Source organism: Gracilinanus agilis, chromosome 3, assembly GCF_016433145.1.
Source record: "Gracilinanus agilis isolate LMUSP501 chromosome 3, AgileGrace, whole genome shotgun sequence".
Lineage (NCBI taxonomy): Eukaryota > Metazoa > Chordata > Mammalia > Didelphimorphia > Didelphidae > Gracilinanus > Gracilinanus agilis.
The window spans coordinates 400,717,253-400,736,494 of record NC_058132.1 but is presented as its reverse complement, the minus strand read 5'-3'; positions in this window follow the sequence as shown (position 1 = coordinate 400,736,494).

Genomic DNA, 19,242 nt, shown 5'->3' with positions numbered 1-19,242 from the left:
ACTTCCCAGCTGTGTGACCCTGGGCAAGTCACTTGACCCCCATTGCCCACCCTTACCAATCTTCCACCTATGAGACAATACACCGAAGTACAAGGGTTTAAAAAAAATTTTGCTAGGTATATGTATATATGTTTATATGTACATGGATATGTATATTTCCCACCCCCCTTGGATAAATGTCTGTAATCTACATAAGTTCAAAACTGAAGTCCCTAAAACTGGGTGGTTGAAACTTGAAACAGAAATGGGGAAAAACAATAATCTCAAATACCTCACTTCTTCCCCCAATAATATCTTTATTATTTTTAGTGTAGGGCTGCAAGCAATTTATCCTGTTGATTTTAGCCACTGTGTGGCCTCCAGCAGGAGAAGGAATTAGACTAACCTGGCTATCGACAGATTTACTTTGATAGTCTGCCTATGTAGGAAGGGAAGGCACATTTGGGATGGCAGTGTGGTGCAGTGAAAATTGTTCTAGATTGGGGGTCAAGGTCCTGCTGTTGCCTCTTTCTACTTGTGTGATCTTGGATAAGCCTCTACTCACACTAGAGATTAATCTTTCTAGGGTTCAGTTTCCATATCTATAAAATGAAGGGTTTTATTTTATTACTTCAATGGTCCCTTTGTAGCTCTGAATCTAAGGTCCTGACAGAGCCACGGCCATATGTCTAATATATGGTCAAACAGAGAACAAGGGGTACAAGCAAAATATTCTATTGCCATGTGAAGAGTCTCCTAAAGAGATCAACCATCTTTCTAGCTCTGAATGCCATCTGTGGGACAATCCAACATCCTTGGTTGTTGTATGGCATAATCAGTAAAAAGGGAGAAAATAATTAGTAAATTGATAATAGTAAATTGTTAAAAATAGGGGCAGGAACTTCATGTCTCTCTGGGCCCTTCAAATATGTCAACCTAAAATGATGAGGACTACCAAAGTAGCAAAAATAAGCTTTTTTAATCAAGGCAAAGGAACTGCAATTCTGAGTCATCACCACAGCACCAAACTGCAGGAATGCCCAAAGAGAGGCAGAAGGGGAAGGATTTAAATTCACTTCAACAGGGAGGAATGTGTGGAGGGGCAGCAGTAAGGGGAAGTACTGATATCTGACTAGATCGAGAGCTCCAGGTGTGACTGATATTTGATTAGATCAAAGGGCTCCAGATGCATTGAGTTTCCAGAGATATCATGAGACCATGAGACCTGTTCCAACCATGAGGTGAACGTAGCCCCTTCTGATAACTGCATCCAACATAATAAATTAATAGCAAACCAGGGAACTAGGAAATAATTATTAAAAACTGAAGACCAAAGAGAGAATGAAAGGAAAGACATTTGTAGGGTGGGGAAGAGAAGAGGAGCATCTTCTATCCTTTCTCCCATCAATTTGATATACACATGTCATACATTTCTACAACATAGGTTTGATGATGTTACAACAAATGCTGATGGTTTCCTTTTATCTCCAAAATACAAATTCTTGTTTAGTATTTATAGACCTTTACAAACTATCTTTAATCTACTTTTCCAGGCCCATTAGACACTACCCTCTTTCAAACTCTTTGATCTAGCCAAATTGATTTTTTTCTTATTCTTCCCATATGACATTTTATCTCTTGTTTCCATGCCTTTGCAAGAGCTGTCCACCATATTTAGAACTCATTTTCTATTTACCTTCCCCCTTTTAAGATCATTAATTTAATTCCAAACTTAGTTTAAGTAATACCTCCTATCAGAGGCCTTTCCTGATCCCAGGTATTAGTGTCTTCTCCCAAACTACCTTGCATTTGTTTTATATATATTTTTAACATTTTTATAGTTTTATATATTCCCTCCTCTTCCATTAAAACATAAGTAACTCGAGGGGAGAAACCACTTCATTTTGTCTTTGTATTTTTTGTAGCTGGTGTCCCACAATGGCTGATGTCAGTCTCTGCACAGGAAGGCAAGGACAGACTGGACATGAAGAAAGGAGATTTGAAGCTCTGTAAAGATCTCAGGAAAAATGCTAAACCACACCTAAGAGAATCATCACCAGAACTACATGAAAATCACTTCTAGGAGCTGTGAGTTACTCATTTGCTACTTGTTCTCCCTTGTTGTTGTTCAACTTGTTCAAAAGTTCAGTTGAGTCTGACTCTTAATGATGCCCTAAGCCCTATGGTCCATGGATTTTTTTTTTTTTTTGGTAAAGATACTGAAGTGTTTTGACATTTCCTTCTTTAGTGGGGTAAGACAAACAGAGGTTGACTTGCTCAGAATCACACAGATAGTAAGTATCTGAGATCAGATTTGAACTCAAATCTTCCTGACTCCAGATTCATCATTCTATACACTGAGCCACCTAGCTGCCTCTCTAAACCTTTACCTAGTTTCCCCCTCCTAGATTCTACATATACTTATAGGGATGGTATTATAGACTTTGGGGAGTTGTTTTATAACAGTGGTATTTAATAGTATATATAATATATAGTATATATAATAGTATTTTACTATATATATACTAATTTACTATATTAAATAGTATATATAGTATATATACTAAAAGTATATATAGACAAGTAGTATACACACAAGTAGTAGATATAATATACTATCATATAATATACAACATAACGTATATATATAATGTATATATAATGTTATATATAATATAGCATATTATATATAATAGCACATATAGAAAATATATAGTATATATGTGTGTATATACATACACACACATAGACATATACTATGAATCAGGGTTAGAGGAATGAGCCTAATGAATATACTATACATAATTAATAAATATTTGTTGACTTATTTCAGAAGAATAATAAGGACAAAGAAGAAAGATAATTAGGACTCTAAATCAATTAATAATTAATCAATAAACATTTATCAAGTGCCTGCTTTGCCATGCATTGTGCTAAGCACTGGACATGTAATTCACTCTGCTCTGGAAATGATGGAAAATTTAACCAGATTTGCTGGAATCTGGGCCTTAGAACTCTAGCTGATTTTTCCCTTTGGTTGAGTTTTCACATGATCATAGGTGACCAAGCAGAAGTCAGGAAAGATGGTGAGCTCTAGAGAGTTCCTAGATTCTTCATTCATTGCCAGTTGTTCTTTGAGATGAGTCCTCTACCGTAGCTACTATAGTACTGAAATAAAATCCTTCCTCCAAAGAGAGGTAGATTGTTTGGGAAAGACCTAGATGGATGGGAGATGAGAAATATCTACCTAGAGACCTCCCCAGGACCAGCAAAGCACAAAAGACTTGAGTTTTTGAAATCAAGTTTATTTTGTTGATTTGGGTAAAGGGAAAGGGTAGGAAGGGTCCTAAAACTACAGATCTAAGCTCAAACCCAACTTCAATGCACCTCATGAGAGATACTCTTCTGTTGCTTCTATAGGCCCTGCCTATCCACTCCCTGCTCTTACTTAAACCCCAAACATTATCTGACTATCTACTAATCTAACTACCCAAATTGTCTTTAAGAAGGATAAGGATAAGGAGCCTGGGGTTGGCTTCCTAGGTAATCCAGAGTCCCAGATGACAAAACCCTTGGGATTACTTTAGCCCAGTTAATCTCTGATCAGTTGATCTCAGACAGGTTGTTCTCTGTACTCCAGGGAATAGGCAGTCTAAGGCAATTCTCCAACCCAGGCATCCCTAATCTTTCCACAAGATTAGTTCTTCCAAGGGATGTCAGAGCAAAGATCCAGCTTCCAGCTCAGTGGAAAGCTAGCTCAGGAGTGGCAGTTACAAACAGTCAATTTCCAAGATCCTTCTGTCCTTCCAGAATCTTCTCCCAGGGTTTGTATCTAAATCCGCCTCCTTTCCTCTTAAAGACAATCTATGAATTTCTCTCTATTCCTTATAGTACTGGAGGAAGAGGAAGCTTAGTTTGCCATTTTCTTCAAGGGAACACATTCAAGATTGCCTCCAAGGTTAGGCACATTCATGTCAGGACAATCATTTAGTCACCTCTACTTGGGTAAGAAATAAACAAAAATGATAGTCAGGGGCCAGGCTCAGGCCCAAATACTCTCACATATGAGCTTTATGTTTTTGGTTTACCATTTCTGCTGGGGTGGAGGAGGAATGCCAAGCTTCCTTCCTTGGCTCTATGGAGAGGCTCAAAGATGCCTTCTCTGCTCAACATATGGAAAAAGAAGAGATGCAGAAGACAGACATCCTTCTTTAAAAGTCAACTGAGTCAGTGGTTCTTTCTACTCAGAGCCTAATAATGAGACCACTTCACAACCAATGTGTGCACCTAATAACCATACAGAAAGAAGAACTAGACAATGGGAAGTAGAGGCATGGCTCTTTGGGAAGAGGGCCAACACAATCTGCCATCTTGCTTGTGTAGACTGTGATGCTTTCAGAGAGACCTGTATAGCTCTCTGAGTTCTTATAGTTGTACATGAGAAGTTGATGCATCATGAAGATAGAGTAGAAGTGGAGAATGTGGTAAGATTAGTGGGGAGGAGTGAAAGTTTGTGAGTGAAAAGCTCTGGGTAAACACTCTTGCCTAGGTGTGGTAAGGAATGATGAGGTAGGAGCTTTCAGGGGTTTTCCTGCCCACAGATGGGAAGGCGATGCAGAAAAAAAGGTAGATTTGTACTAGCTACATTGATATCTACTTGCTTTGGTGTTTCACTATTTTGATTTAAATATTGTCATAAGCAGGTCTTAGTGACATCTTTGCATGAGATATATGGATATGGACATGAAAGGAACCAGTCTTTTGGGCAAGAGAAAGCCAAATGTTCTAATTTGATGATGGCTCATGGGGATGGCTGCAGGAATTTGGAACTCTCTGCTTGTCTCTACCAAGGAGGACATCATCTAGTGTTGATCTGTCTCACTGATGACCACATTTCCTCATAATTATTTCCATCTTCTCTGATGAGTGAGGGAATTGAAAGGATTAGGACAGCAATTAGGTAATGGGAATTGAGTAATTGAGTGAACCCCCAGTTGACTCCATCTTGTGACTCAGTTCTGGAGCTGGCTCAGTTCCCTTTCTATTCAATTAGAGGCAGGGTCCAAATTTTGTCTTGTGAGAATAATTTATTCAATCATAGGAACTGGAAGAAAACCTCATTGCATTATTTGAACCAAGCCCTGTATGACTGGGAAACTGGACTGCTTGTACCTTCTGTTTAGAAACCCTTACTGGTTATACTGACCAGAAATCTAGTCTGATTCAAGGAGTTTTTTTTCACAGTTATACATCTCAAGTAATCCAGATGTTTTAGCTGAAAACTTGCCCTATGTGTATCAATCAGTTATTATTTCCATTTTCCTTTGATCCTATATAGGTAGTAGGGAGGAGTGGGACAACTCTTTCATTCTTTCTCTTTAAACTTGGAAAGTCCCTAATATTTCCTCTAATTAGTAATCAGATTACCCAATGTTACATTGTTTCCTTTTAGCTGATTGACTTTATTTGATTAAATTGTTTTTAATGTATAAAAGTATAAAAATATCTCCCCCTACATTTGAGGTCCAGCCCCAAGCTGAGGAAGGAGCCTGGTTCTAATTTGTTAGGCAATATCTATCCATTGCTTAGCAAATCAATATGCTTGGAAGACTGAACCTCTGTTTCTTCAGCCATTTTGTCTTTTACCTGCCACATTGCAAATTGTACATTACTAAATACTTCTTTTCTTTTCTTTTTTTAAACCCTTATCTTCCATCTTAGAATCAATACTAAATATTGGTTCCAAGGCAGAAGAGCAATAAGAACTGGGCAATGGGGGTGAAGTGTCTTGCCCAGAGTCACACAGCTAGGAAATGTCTGAGACCAGATTTTAACCCAGGACTTCCTGTCTCCAGGTCTGGCTCTCTATTCACTGAGCCACCCAACTGTCCCAAGTGCACATTTTCAATTGTGTCTCTGCCTCTTTAATACTTGTCAAGTCTGATGGGTTTTCCTCTACAATATGACTTGCTGTTTAGATCCCAGCAAAGAAGTCACAGAGAAGAAATCTATTAGCTTTGGCAAGTAGTAACTTGCAAATTTTATTGCTATAATCTTCCCCCTCTACCTCAATACCCAGCCTTTGTCTTTCTTTGTCCTGCACATGACCAGTAGCATCTTCTAAGAGATGCTTGTCCCAGAGCTCTGTAGGGATAGGGCTTTGATTAGCACCTAATTTTTGTTTTATTCTCTTCGTTCGTTTTTAATCAATCTAAGTTCCATTCCCATGTTACACTTTGGCATAGATCTTGTGGTTATTCAAGTGTTGAAACTATTCATAAAATTATTATGCTAAAATTAGTTCCTGTAGAACTATTTTTATAATTATCAATTTGTCATAAAAGAAACCAATATTTTCTATGGTGTTTATGTAAATTCTTATGCACTTTTACCTTAGTAGTTCATGGGAGTCTGTTTCAAGAGCAAATTTAATGATCTTAAGAATGTGTGTAAAACACAGAAAACTTGTTGACCTTTGTAAAGCAATTGTAGCTGGTCTTAGAGCATGCCCAGATCACCTATAAAGGCACCCTGCATCCTGCATTCTCCTGCTGTCGAAATGAAAAATAAATAGTGGTGTGAAAATAGGATTGACTTTCCCCTTGTCTATTTTTAGCTAATCAAATCAAGAACTTAAAGTACCCCTACTTACCATTAAGTATGAGAGTTTACAATCACTTACTAAAGTTAGCTCACACCTCCAAAGGCTACTGCCCCACTTTGGGCTGTGCTAGGCAAATTGAAAGACTGCCATTGGTTTTTTGTGAAGAGGAGGAGAGACAGGAAGTGACAGGAAGTAATGTGGAAAAAGAAGCATAAAAGAAAAGACTAGCATGGTCTAGCATTCATTCCCTTCCAGGCATTTGGAGATATTGGTTCTGGAGATTCTCTTCCTGGCTTGAAGGAGACTTTTCCCCTGGATCCTGCGTAGGCTTGCTGGGTAAGTGGCTGAGATTCCTACCTTGGCTTTGGAGGAACCTGCATTGGTGGAACCCTGACTGAAGGTGCCACCAGGACTTCTGGCTGAGGATTACCCAGGAAGTTCACATGGAGATAGAGTCTTGGGGAAGCCCCTGATGGGGCTGAGCCAGACTTCACCTGAGAAAGGCTGATAGGCTTATTAGGAATCTATTTCTTTATCTACATTTATTCACTCATCCCTCCTCTTTGTAAATAAAAGCTACTAAAAGTCATTTTGACTTAAGCTATAATATTTTAAAATCAGTGACCACAATATTACTTTATAACTCTCATATTTAACATAAAATCTAAATTTAAACTCTCATACTGGGATGCAATTAATTATCTCAGCCAAACTGACATTCATTGTAGAAAGTTGTAAATCATAGTGTCAGGGTCCAGGCCCATCCTAGCTTGGCCAAAAGACCCAGAATTCATGTGTCAACTAGTATATATAGAGTGGGATTACACAGACTCCCCTTTAAGAGGTCTTCTGAATATTTCTTCTCAAAAAGCGTAATTAGAGAAGGTCTCCTTTTTCAAGAAGGTCTATTCTATGAAGTAATGATCCATTCCATATTTGGTAGAAGCCAAGGTCACTCTTGCAAGCTTCAAAGCCAACTGAGATATCATAATGATTTACCAAATTCCAAGATACTGGATGCATGCATACAACTCCCCTTGGCAATTATTCAATCAAATAATAATTAGGATTATTCCTTATAAATTATCACTAAAGTACTGATTATCTAATAGGATTACATGCAGAGAATATACAGTTATACAGAGACATAACATAGTGAATATAAGCCAAAGTTGCTTAATGGGATTACCTTTTACACTACCATGAGGGTGGGAATAACCTCCTTTGACTGGCTGTATGACTAAAAGAGGGTATGGATCTCAAAAGTGCCAGACTAGGACAGTCATCCTAAGGATGGAGATCATAATTCCTCCACAGCATGGGATCTATGAAATGAATTGATGAGGGAGAGTAAGGAATTCTTTCTCCTGCTCTTTTATTCTTTGGCTCTGAGAAATGGATCTAGGGTTCTTGTTTCTGTTCTGTGTTATACATCAGTTTCAGAGGTCAGGGGCAATCCCCACTGGACCCAGGAGTTGGAGCAAGGATGAACTTGGAGCCAGGATTCCAGGCAAGATGTTGAAGCTTTGAGAAGAAAGGATGCCTAGAACTCATGTCCAAAAGGACTTTGGGAATTGGAACTAGGAACTGTGTTTTATCAAAACTGAGCAAAGCAATGAACCTAATCTTCTTTTCCTCCCCAGTGACTAAGAGGGTATGGAAGAGAAAAAGAAAATTTGTCTCCCAAATGTTGTGGAGTATTTGTGTATTTGTTATTATGACTTTTGAAGCAAATATTCCTTTGTAAAAGCTAATCTAACTTTTAATGACTAAATGGACCTGGAGTACAGAGGACCTGCCTTGCAGTTGAGAGAATGCTATAAGTGGGGAATGGAGACATTGGCCAAGAGCCAAGGTTCTTCAATCCCCTTTAAGGAAACAGAGAACCACAGGAGAGGAGGCAAATGTAATATACCTGGCCTTCAGGCAATGAGGGCCAAGGTGGTCAAATGCTACCAAAAAAAAAAAATACCATCTCAGATTCTGATAAGAGATTCAATTTTCAAAAATTATCTTCAGGACAATGTAAAGATTATATATATATGTATATGTGTACACATATACATATATATATATATAAAACTCTAATTTTGTATGGAAAGCAAACATGTTAAAAAAATACTCCAAGTCACCAAATTGTTTTCTAGTGTGGCAGAAAGAATTCATAGCTCCAAAAAACAGTGAATTAGTTTTATAGTGCCACAAGCAATGTTTTACTATCTTTTAGCATCTTTATTAATTTGTAATGTTCTGGTTACTCAACATCATTTTAATTTGTATTTCTCTAATTATTAGTAATTTGAAGTATTCAGAAGTCCACTTTAAAATACATAGTATCCTATTAAAAAATAGTTGACATCGCCTTTCCATAAATAAACTGTTGAGCACAGATATATTTTTTGCTTCCTTATTTATAGGGTTTGTATACTTCAGCAACAAATGTAAAATAGTTATTCAGGTAGCTATATATTTTTTAAAAACTATATTGTTCCTTTTCCTGTTACATTAGTATAAAGTACTTGAAGGTATATATTTAATTTTTGTCTTTGTATGCCTCTATCAAAGAGCCTTGACTATTGTATGGACACAATAAATGTTTACTGAATTAATTAAAGGGTGAATACATTGATTAATTCATTTTCTATTTTTAACTAAATTTAAATGTAAATATTAATATTTAGTATTATGTATAATAATTTAATTAATTAATTTAAAGAAATGGTAATAATCTGAGCCAATATCTATTCTTCTATCTATTTCCCACTTTTCAGCATCAATGGTTTATCTAACTTGCTAGGTGGCTCAGTATATAGAGAATGGGCTTGAAGGCAGGAAAACCTGAGTTCATATGTGGCCTCAGACACTTAGCTATATGAGCCTGGCCAAATCACTTAACCATTGTCTTTATCCACTAGAGAAGGAAATGACAAACCATCTTTCTGGGAATCTAGGTGGCATAGTGGATACCGCACTGGGCTTGAAAACTGATAGACTCATCTATCATCTTCATGAGTTCAAGTCTAGCCTCGGACATTTACTAGCTATGTGACTCTGTTTGCCTCTGTTTTTCAACTGTAAAATGAGCTGGGGAAAGACATTTCAAACCACCCCCGTATCCTTGCCAAGAAAACCCCAAATGGGGTCATAAAGAGTTGGACACAACTGAACAACAAGACTCATTTATTTTTTTTTGTTTTATAATTTCTTAAAAAATTTTAAATTTATCTTAAAAAATTTTTATTTTGAATATTTTATCCTAGTTACATATTTCATGTTCTTTCCTACTCTCCCCCAAACCTCAATAATCCCCCTTAGCCGACGCACAATTCCCCTCGGTTTTACGTGTATCATTGATCAAGACCTAATTCCATATTATTGATAGTTGGACTAGAGTTTAGTGTCTACATCCCCAATAATATCCCCAACAGCCCATGTGTTCAAGCAGTTGTTTTTCTTCTGTGTTTCTCCTCCCACAGTTCTTTCTCTGAATGTGGCTAGTTTTCTTTCTCATAAGTCCCTCAGCTTTGCTCTGGATCCTCACATTGCTGCTAGTAGAAAAGTCTGTTATGTTCGATTGTGTATCAGTCTCTGTGATCTGCTCCTTTCACTCTTCATCAATTCCTGGAGGTCATTCCAGTTTACATGGAATTCCTCCAGTTCTTTATTCCTTTGGGCACAATAGTATCCCATCACCAACAGATACCACAATTTGTTCAGCCATTCCCCAATCACATTCTCTCATTTTCCAACTTTTTGCCACCACAAAGAACACAGCTATAAATATTTTCGTACAAGTCTTTTTCCTTATTATCTCTTTGGGGTATAATCCAAGCAGTGATATGGCTGGATCAAAAGGCAGATAGTCTTTTAAAGCCCTTTGAGCATAGTTCCAAATTGCCATACAGAATGGTTGGATCAATTCACGACTCCACCAGCAATGCATTAATGTCCCAATTTGGCCACATCACCTCCAACATTCATTACTCTCCCTTGTTGTCATTGTAGCCAATCTGCTAGTTGTGAGGTGATACCTCAGAGTTGTTTTGATTTGCATTTCTCTAATCATTAGAGATTTAGAACACTTTCTCATGTGCTTATTGATAGTATTGATTTCTTTATTTGAGAATTTTCTATTCACGTTCCTTGCCCATTTATCAATTAGGAGATGGCTTGATTTTTTTGTACAATTGATTTAGCTCCTTGTATATTTGAGTAATTAGTTTTTTGTTATAGAGATTTTTTTATTATAAAGATTTTTTCCCAATTTGTTGTTTCCCTTCTAATTTTGGTAGCATTGGTTTTGCCTATACAAAAACTAACAAGACTCATTTATAAGATATATCTTATTTAGACACAGCTGAATAACAACAAAACTCATTTATAAGATTTCTCTTATTTGAACACAACTGAATAACAACAAAACTCTTATTATTTATGCTATTTCCTCTAATTTGGTTTACATGGATGGCCAATTAGGAAATGATCTATGACAGTAACCAGACATTTCCTATATGTTAAAATGTAAACAATCTTACTTCTTTGTCATGTTTTTGGATTCCTGCCATTCTAGTGCCTCCTCCCTCCTCTCAATGAAAGTATTCACAGTATACAGAATTAGGTTTCTATATTCTAGAAACTGTTGACTGCTTTCTTTTCTTATTTCTACCAAACTGTGTTTTCCAAAATACTTTTTCACTTGCATTTCTCTGCAATGCCATTTATACACTGCAGTCATAGATTATTAATGTCTAACCTTGAAGAACTTAGAGGCCCAGAGGAACTAGGATACTGGACCGTCCTTTGTTCAGTGCCCATTCATGAAATTTATGCTAGGTTTAGTCCTGGGAATCCTGGCCTCTGATAGAAAGGAGACAGTTTCCCATTCTTACTAAGTCTTCACCTCTCACCCCTGGAGATGATGTACTTTTAAACTTCATTATGGCTCCTGTAAGAAATCTGGATTTTCTCTATACCAGGAATAATAAAAAAAGGTATTCAGTGTCCAATAGGAATCATGCATGAAACAGGTAATTTATTCCTACACCCAAAAGGAATGCTACACAGAAACTACCCACTATACAACACAACAGCTTAAAAAAACCCCTGAACTTCATAACAATTTATAACTATGCTTACACTTCGCTGAGGATACTCAGATTTTATCAGAAAAGAAAACACTTTGTGACATTACTAATTACAGTTTCCATTTCACTTCAGCTCTCCAACTTAAATTCTGCAACCTTGGAACCAATTGCTCTTCTCACTGGTTCCAGGTAAAGAAAGACAATGTAGCAGCTGGGACCCCAAATATAAACTTACCTGATAAAATCCATGTTCCACATAGGCACTAGCTGTGGTGTGGAAGAATGAATATCCTCCCATCCTCCCACACCTCTTCGTTTTGGCAAAGACACAGAGTGAACTACTTTTCCTATGGCAAGGAAGCACCCTCTGATAGTTCTCTTTCCCCACCCTGAACATGCCCAATAAAAGGGAAGGAAGTGATAGGGGAAGAGATAATCTAGGGATAACTCAGATTTTCATACATTCTAACAAGTTCCAATTCAGGTTTTCAGGCAGCCAGGATGTCTGTTGTTCCCACAAAGCCTGAACAGTGTGATTCACCCTTCTTGGAATCCCTGGAAATTTCCAGGGAAGCTCTGGGTACACACTCCCTGAAATGGTCCTTATATGTCTCTTCAGCTTCTGCTCTTTTAGTATATGTTTTAATTTTGAGAGGCTTATCAATTTAAAAATAAAATTCTCACAATGACTGGCACATAGTAGGTGCTATATAAGTGCTATCATCATCATCATCCTTTGCAATAGATGTAGGCACATAATGATAGATTTCTTTGCATATATTTATTATGAGCTCTGCAATATGAGATGACCTAGTTTCCCTTGTAATGATATTTCTTGTTGCCTTTGTATGCAACAAACCAATTCCACAAACTTTTTTTTTTTGCTTCTCCAAGGAAAACCTGTGAATCATCCTTCCATTTAACTGCAATTACTTTTTGTATTCTGCTTTTATTTATATCAAAATGAAAACAATTCAGTTTTTCTAGCAGCATGTCCATGTATTATTAGTCACTGGACAAAGAGATCTTATTTAGAGTATCAACAACTGTATTAATGCTTATAGATAGTGAGTCTTGGCATCCTCTGCCTTCTTGTGAACTATTCTGCCACTGTTACCACAGAAGTGGAAGGTCAAACAGAACTGAAGCCAATTTTGTATTTTTCTTTATTTCCTAGGTTATAATGGCCAAATAATTCATCATCAAGGAGTTTATGTCCTGGTGATTAACTCTCTGAACATAAGTAAACTGTTCCTTGGATAGCAAAAATAGTTTGTTAGTAGTACTATACTGTAGAAGCATTCTAAGCTTCTGTTCACCTCCTAATCCATTCCTTATTTAAGGATTTAGGAATAATATTAATTCTAAATTTCTTACTTAGGAATTACTTAAAATAATTCTAAATAATATTAAGAAATAATGCTATTTTAGTCTAGACTTATTTTGGACTCATCTGCATTAAATAAACTATGGCAAGACTTAATCAGTCCTAGACTGAAATCCTTTTTAAACTTCCTTATTCAAAGGCCCAATCAGTTTCTAAAGTTCAAGGTGGAACTGGCTTCTGCCTGATTATAGAATTATGGTTTTGACTGAAGAAACCAGAAGGCTATTTGATTAATTCAAGTAAGAGCAGTACCCTTTACTTGATTGAATGGTGTTAGGAAGATGATTCTCTAGAGTGCACCAAAATTACTATTGTTCAGTTAAGGATATTAAAAAACTGTAATCTTTTAAACCCTGAAAATTATAGGGAGAAAATGATCAATGAAGTTCTCAGTGGCACAGGGGGAGCTCAGCCCCTTTTGTGTTTCTCCCTCCCCCAGCTACTGAGCTTAGAATTTAATTAATAAATCTGTTCCTAACAGACTTCAACCAAACAATCAGAATGCTGAGTTTTTTTTTTCTATAGGTAAATGGTACTGTAGTATGGATTCCAATACTTGATTGGAACATAGGAACTAGCATGCCTCAGGACCTTTGCTCTGAGAAATTTTATGGCCAACTAAATAAGAGATAAGGGTCCTATTTAAAAACAAATGAAACAACCAATATTAACAAAAAAGAAACTTGAGGGTTTGTTTTTTAATAGAGCTGCTGGATCTTGCTCTTTCCTCATTTAGTTAGGCTTTTGGAATCTGACCATTGAAGAGAATGGCCTGTCTGTTATATGATACAGTAAGAAGTATTTGTTCTTGCTTCTATTCATGTTCTTGTTTGTAATCATTTTATGTTCCTCAAATTGTGAAATTAAGCCACATGAGACTTATTTAGTAGAAGTGGACTTGTTCTGTGTTTAGATACATAGTAAACTATTCATGAGTGTTAGACCATCTGGACAAAGAGGTAGCAAAGATTTTACAAATCAGAGCAGCCAGAATTGCTACAAGAAGAAAAATAGATTCCCTGTAATTGAGTTGAAGCTTGGACTCAGGTTTTTGCCAAGCAGTGAAGCCTGAAACCAGGCTCCTCAAATCATTAAGAACTAAAGCCTGATTCCCTTTTTGGGTGATGATAGAATCAGACTCCTATAAATTAGGGGATTTTGAGGTCAGAATTGAGTGTCCAACTTTTGAAGAGAATGGAGGAACTTCAAAGTGAGGAATAAAGTCTATAAAAATTTCTGGGTTTCAGGAAGGGCCAGTATTTCATACTTGCTGATTCCAAAAATGAAACTTATAGTTCTTAGACAAACTGAATTGGCATAGTAAGCTGATGAGTTTTTGAAGGACAAATCCTTTTTATTTAAAATAACAGATGTATTCAATAGAATTTTTTTTTTGTTTAGGTGAATGAATGAATGGAGTAATTTGCCAGCAAAACTAGTGTCTTATTTCCTGGGTTTTGTTTATATTTTAATCTATTCAGCAGAAAGGTATTTGATTCCTAACAAATTAAAGTCAGCTTTAAGAATTTATTTTTTGTCTCTCAGTAAGGGAGGAAAAAAAAACAACTTCTAGGAAGTTTCCAGCCTGAGTCATTGCTCAATTGATAAATGGTCAAAGGATAAGAATAGGCAATTTTTGAAAGAGGAAATAAAAGCTATATATAGTCATATGAAAAAATACTCTAAATTATTATTGATTAGAGAAATGTAAATTGAAAGAATTCTTACACCTGTCAGATTGACGAAAGTGATAGCAGGGGGAAATGACAAATGGAGAGGATATAGAAAAACTGAGACACTAATATTTTGTTGGTGGAATTGTGAACTGATTCTGCCATTTTGGAGAGCAATTTGAAATTATGACCCTAACCCAACAATGTCACTATAGTTCTGTTTCCCAAGATGATCAGGGAAAAGGAAAAGAACCCATATACTCTAAAATATGGAAAGTGAAGGGATGCTCATCAACTGAGGAATGACTGAAGAAGTTAGTTAGGGTATATGATTATAATGGAATACTATGGTAAGAAATGATAAGCAGGTAAGTTTTGGAATAATGTGGAATGATTTGCTTGAATAATGAAGAGTGAAATGGGGATAACCAAGAGAATACTGTATACAGCAATAACAATATTGTTTGAAGAGTAAATGTGAGGGGCAGCTATGTAGCATAGCACATGGAGTGCCAGGTCCACAGACAGAAGGTGGTACTGCACTCAAAGTTTGTCCTCAGACATTGTGTGACCTTGGGCAAGTCACCCCTATTGTCTAGCCCTTACTGCTCCTCTGCCTTAGAACCAATGTACAATATTGATTCTAAGATAGAAAGTAAGGATTTAAAAAAAAATAGTAAATGTGAATGAATAGATATTTCTGAGTTACATGAATATCCAAATCAGCTACAAAGGACTTATGAAGGAAATGTTATTCTCCTCCAGAGAAAGATCGTTTATCAATTGGGTAACTCAAGCTAGAAACTTCCTATATTCCTGATATATGGAAGTATGTATTATATGGTTTCACACACACACACACACACACACACACACACACACGTGCGCGCACACACATATAAACTTTCTCTATTGTGGGGTTGGGAGACAACTCAGGACTCAAAATGTAACCCCCCAATTTAACAAAAAAATTTCCAGCCTGATTTAATACTTAAGAACTCTGCTCTACAGAGTTAACCTTTTCTCTTTTGACTTGGAGAAAAAAGCTTTTTTTTTTTTTTTTAAAAAACTCTTAAAAAAATAACCTTGATGGAAAGACCTTCCTTAAGTATAAGGTGAGTAAAATGCTTTTGAATTTAGCACCCCTTTTAATCTCACTCTCCTAACTCTCACTGTCACTGCCAAGCTGGCTTTCTAGAGGAACAATATTACTTAGGTTCTGCAGGTAATACCGAGTGAATGTATCTAACTCTCACAAATCCTCATTAGTGTGCTTCTTCTTATCAATTAAGCCAGTATACTTACTCTGCTCTGAAAAAACCCTGCAAAAACCAAAAACCTTTCTTTCATTTGCTTTTTTTGTCACCGAAGTCACAAGAGTTGAGCTCTAAGTCTCCTTGACTATGGAGATCCAAGCAAGTTGAGGACCCTTAGCCTAAATTTGGCAGAAATCTTTCCAATTCTATTACCTTAGGTCCTTGAATCTGAGATTTAGCACCTCTCAAATAGGAGGGAAAAGAGGAATAGACTCTCCTACACTAAAGAATTCTTCCTGATTCAAAGTTGAGTTCCTTTCATGAGGGACCTCACTCTAATTTATGGTTACCACTTCAGTACCTCTTGGGCCATATGCAGATGAGTGACTAAGATGAAGAACGTCTGCCCTTGGGGCATGATCTTTTTCTCTACTGACCTTTTCCTTTCTATTTTTTTTAAACCCTTACTTTCTGTCTTAAAATCAAACCTAAGTATTAGTTCCAAGGCAGTAGAGTGGTAAAGGTTAACCAATGGAGGTTAAGTGACTTGCTAAAAGTCACACAGCTAGGAAGTGTCTGAGGGCAGATTTGAACCCAGGATATCCCATCTCTAGGCCTGATTCTCTATCCACTAAGCCACCTAGCTGCCTCTGCTTACCTTTTCTCAAAGTCTCCTCTCTAAAAGTTGTGGAATGCTTCATCTATACCTGAAGGGGCCTCATCCTTAAATGTTAGTGTCTTTGTCTTTGCCCTTTATGAACTTCAACTTTGCTAAAATCTAAAAAGTGCATACTCTTACATTCTGAAGAGACAACATTTCATTTTTTTTGGTGGGAATAATTTGCTTGGCAACAGTGGACTTCTCTGTATGACTGGCAGAATTATAGCCTAGTGAATTAGGCAAAAAAAAAAGTCTCCTAAAAGGGATAAGCATAGACTAAATAGTAACAGGTTCTTATTAAGAAACCAAACCAAATATATATATATATATATACATATTTTAATATATAAATTGTATATGTATATATAAATAAATAATGTATAATTATATATAGATATATATTTTTACAAGGAAAAAGAAGAAACTGTACTGTTAAACCTGAAATTTCATCTGTGAGCACCCAGAAGGATTTGAGTTGCAAAAGAAAATTGTGCTAATTTTGAAAAGATATAGATTCAGTAGAAAGAGAGGAAACTAGGTCTAACAACAAAATTGGAACAATTGGAAATACAGTTTGGAAGCAGAGAAGTATAAGGTTAAGAAATGAACTGTAACATGCCAAAGGGAAAGTGAAAAAATGAATCATCACTAAGAAAAATGCTGTTCTGTGACTTGCAACAATTAGTCTAGGTTAATCAAAGTCAGGAAGAAAGAGTATTAAAAGAAATTAAAAAGGAGTTTAAATTAGGACAGTATTGTCTTGAACTTTGGTTAAAATACAATAAGAAATTTGTAGAGATGCTCTTAATATCAGAAAATGTATTTTTTTTAATAAAAACCTACAAATTATACTTATTCAGTCATTTCCGAATCTTTCTGACTCTGTTTGTTTGTTTGCTTTTGGCAAAGATACTGGAATAGTTTGCCATTTTCTTCTCTAGCTCATTTTACTTGAGGAAAACAAGATTAAATGTCTTGCCAATGGTCACACAGATAGTTAAATGTCTGAGGCCAAATTAGAATCCAGGTCTTCCTGACTCCAGCCCTTGTGCTTTATCCACTGTACTATCTACCAGTTTAGAGGCTAGACTGATGGCTTAATCTTTTCTCTAGTATTAAGAAGAGAAAATTAATGGCCTTCACTTAAACAAGGATCAATTTAAGGTTCTCATTTATGTAACAGCTATAGGAACCTCCAGCAAGAGTCTAATGCAAAAAAGAAAAAAAAAGGCAAAAATAAATAAATATAACACCCAGAATCCTGAAAATGGCAGTATAATTTTAAAGAACTTTCAAAGACTTCTCTGAGATAAGAGAATAGCAAGAAGATTCAAAGCTATTGCCATGCCTCTAGAGGTATGACCTCTGCTTGGAGAAATACTTGTTATAAATATGAAATGCTTTACTAACAAGGAAAAAACAGTTCCCATTTCTGGTAAAAAGTCATATGACTCTCACAAGGAGTTCATAAAGAATTCGAGAGTCAAAAGGACAACCAAAAAAAATCTAGGATGGATTAGGAAAGATTGGGCCAGCAAAAATATAATTGGCTACAGGAAAACTATCTTTTAGAAAGTATCTAGGACAGGTGACTGTCATTAAAAAAGACAATTCCTCCCCAGGGAACTGGAGTTAGGTTTGAGCTCTCTAAAGATTTTCAAACTTCAGTTTTATGGATGCTGGTATCCTTGTGGATCTGAAAAAAATAGCTAGTTATCATAGAATAACCTTTAGAATTCAGCAGATGAAAATGTAGATTTATTTTGGTTTGATAAATTGCTTGGGGACAATTATTATTTGTGGCATAGTTTATCCATGATCTGGATAACGGTTGTGTGACACTAAAGTCATACCTTTGTAGTTTTGAAGGTAAAAGCAACAATTATTCTTGTGTTGGTTTCTGAATACAGCTGACAAAGAAGGCCCAAATTGGAAGATACATGCATAGAATGATTTTCCATGTAAATGATTTGGGAATAAATTAAATTGGATTAATGTTATTAAAGAAGCAATAAGTTTTGTTTTTGTTTTATGGCACAATTTTTAAAATTGTGTTCTATTAATATTATCTTGCAGTATATTTTTTGGAAATATTAGATAGTAATGCTATTTGTTTTTGAGAATGATACCTAGAATGTGACGAATATGTGCCATTAGGAGTTTAAATCTACTTTGATCTGAATACCACGATGATTTTTTGAGTTAAATACTATGATTGTCTTTGCTCTGAATACTTATGAATTGGGGCTATATCACAGAGTAGAAACATTTGCCTGTGAGGCATATTATACTTCCTCTGGTCAGTGATTGTCATAAATGTTTATATGCATAAACTGTTGAATGTAAAGACTTAAAATGGATTTGGTAAACCATACAGCAGACACTGGAAAGTTATCAGAGATTTGAAATCAGTTAATTTCACAAGGACTAGGAATAGTTGAAATGTAATCAAAATGCAAAATAGGCAGACTATAGTATTTCAATGACAAATTTGATTTTTTATCTAGAAACATGATGAATATAGTGATGTAACCTAGTCAAATGATGTCAATCTTATCTCTGCTGTAGGACCTGGTAAAACCTCAGGCCACTGGATGT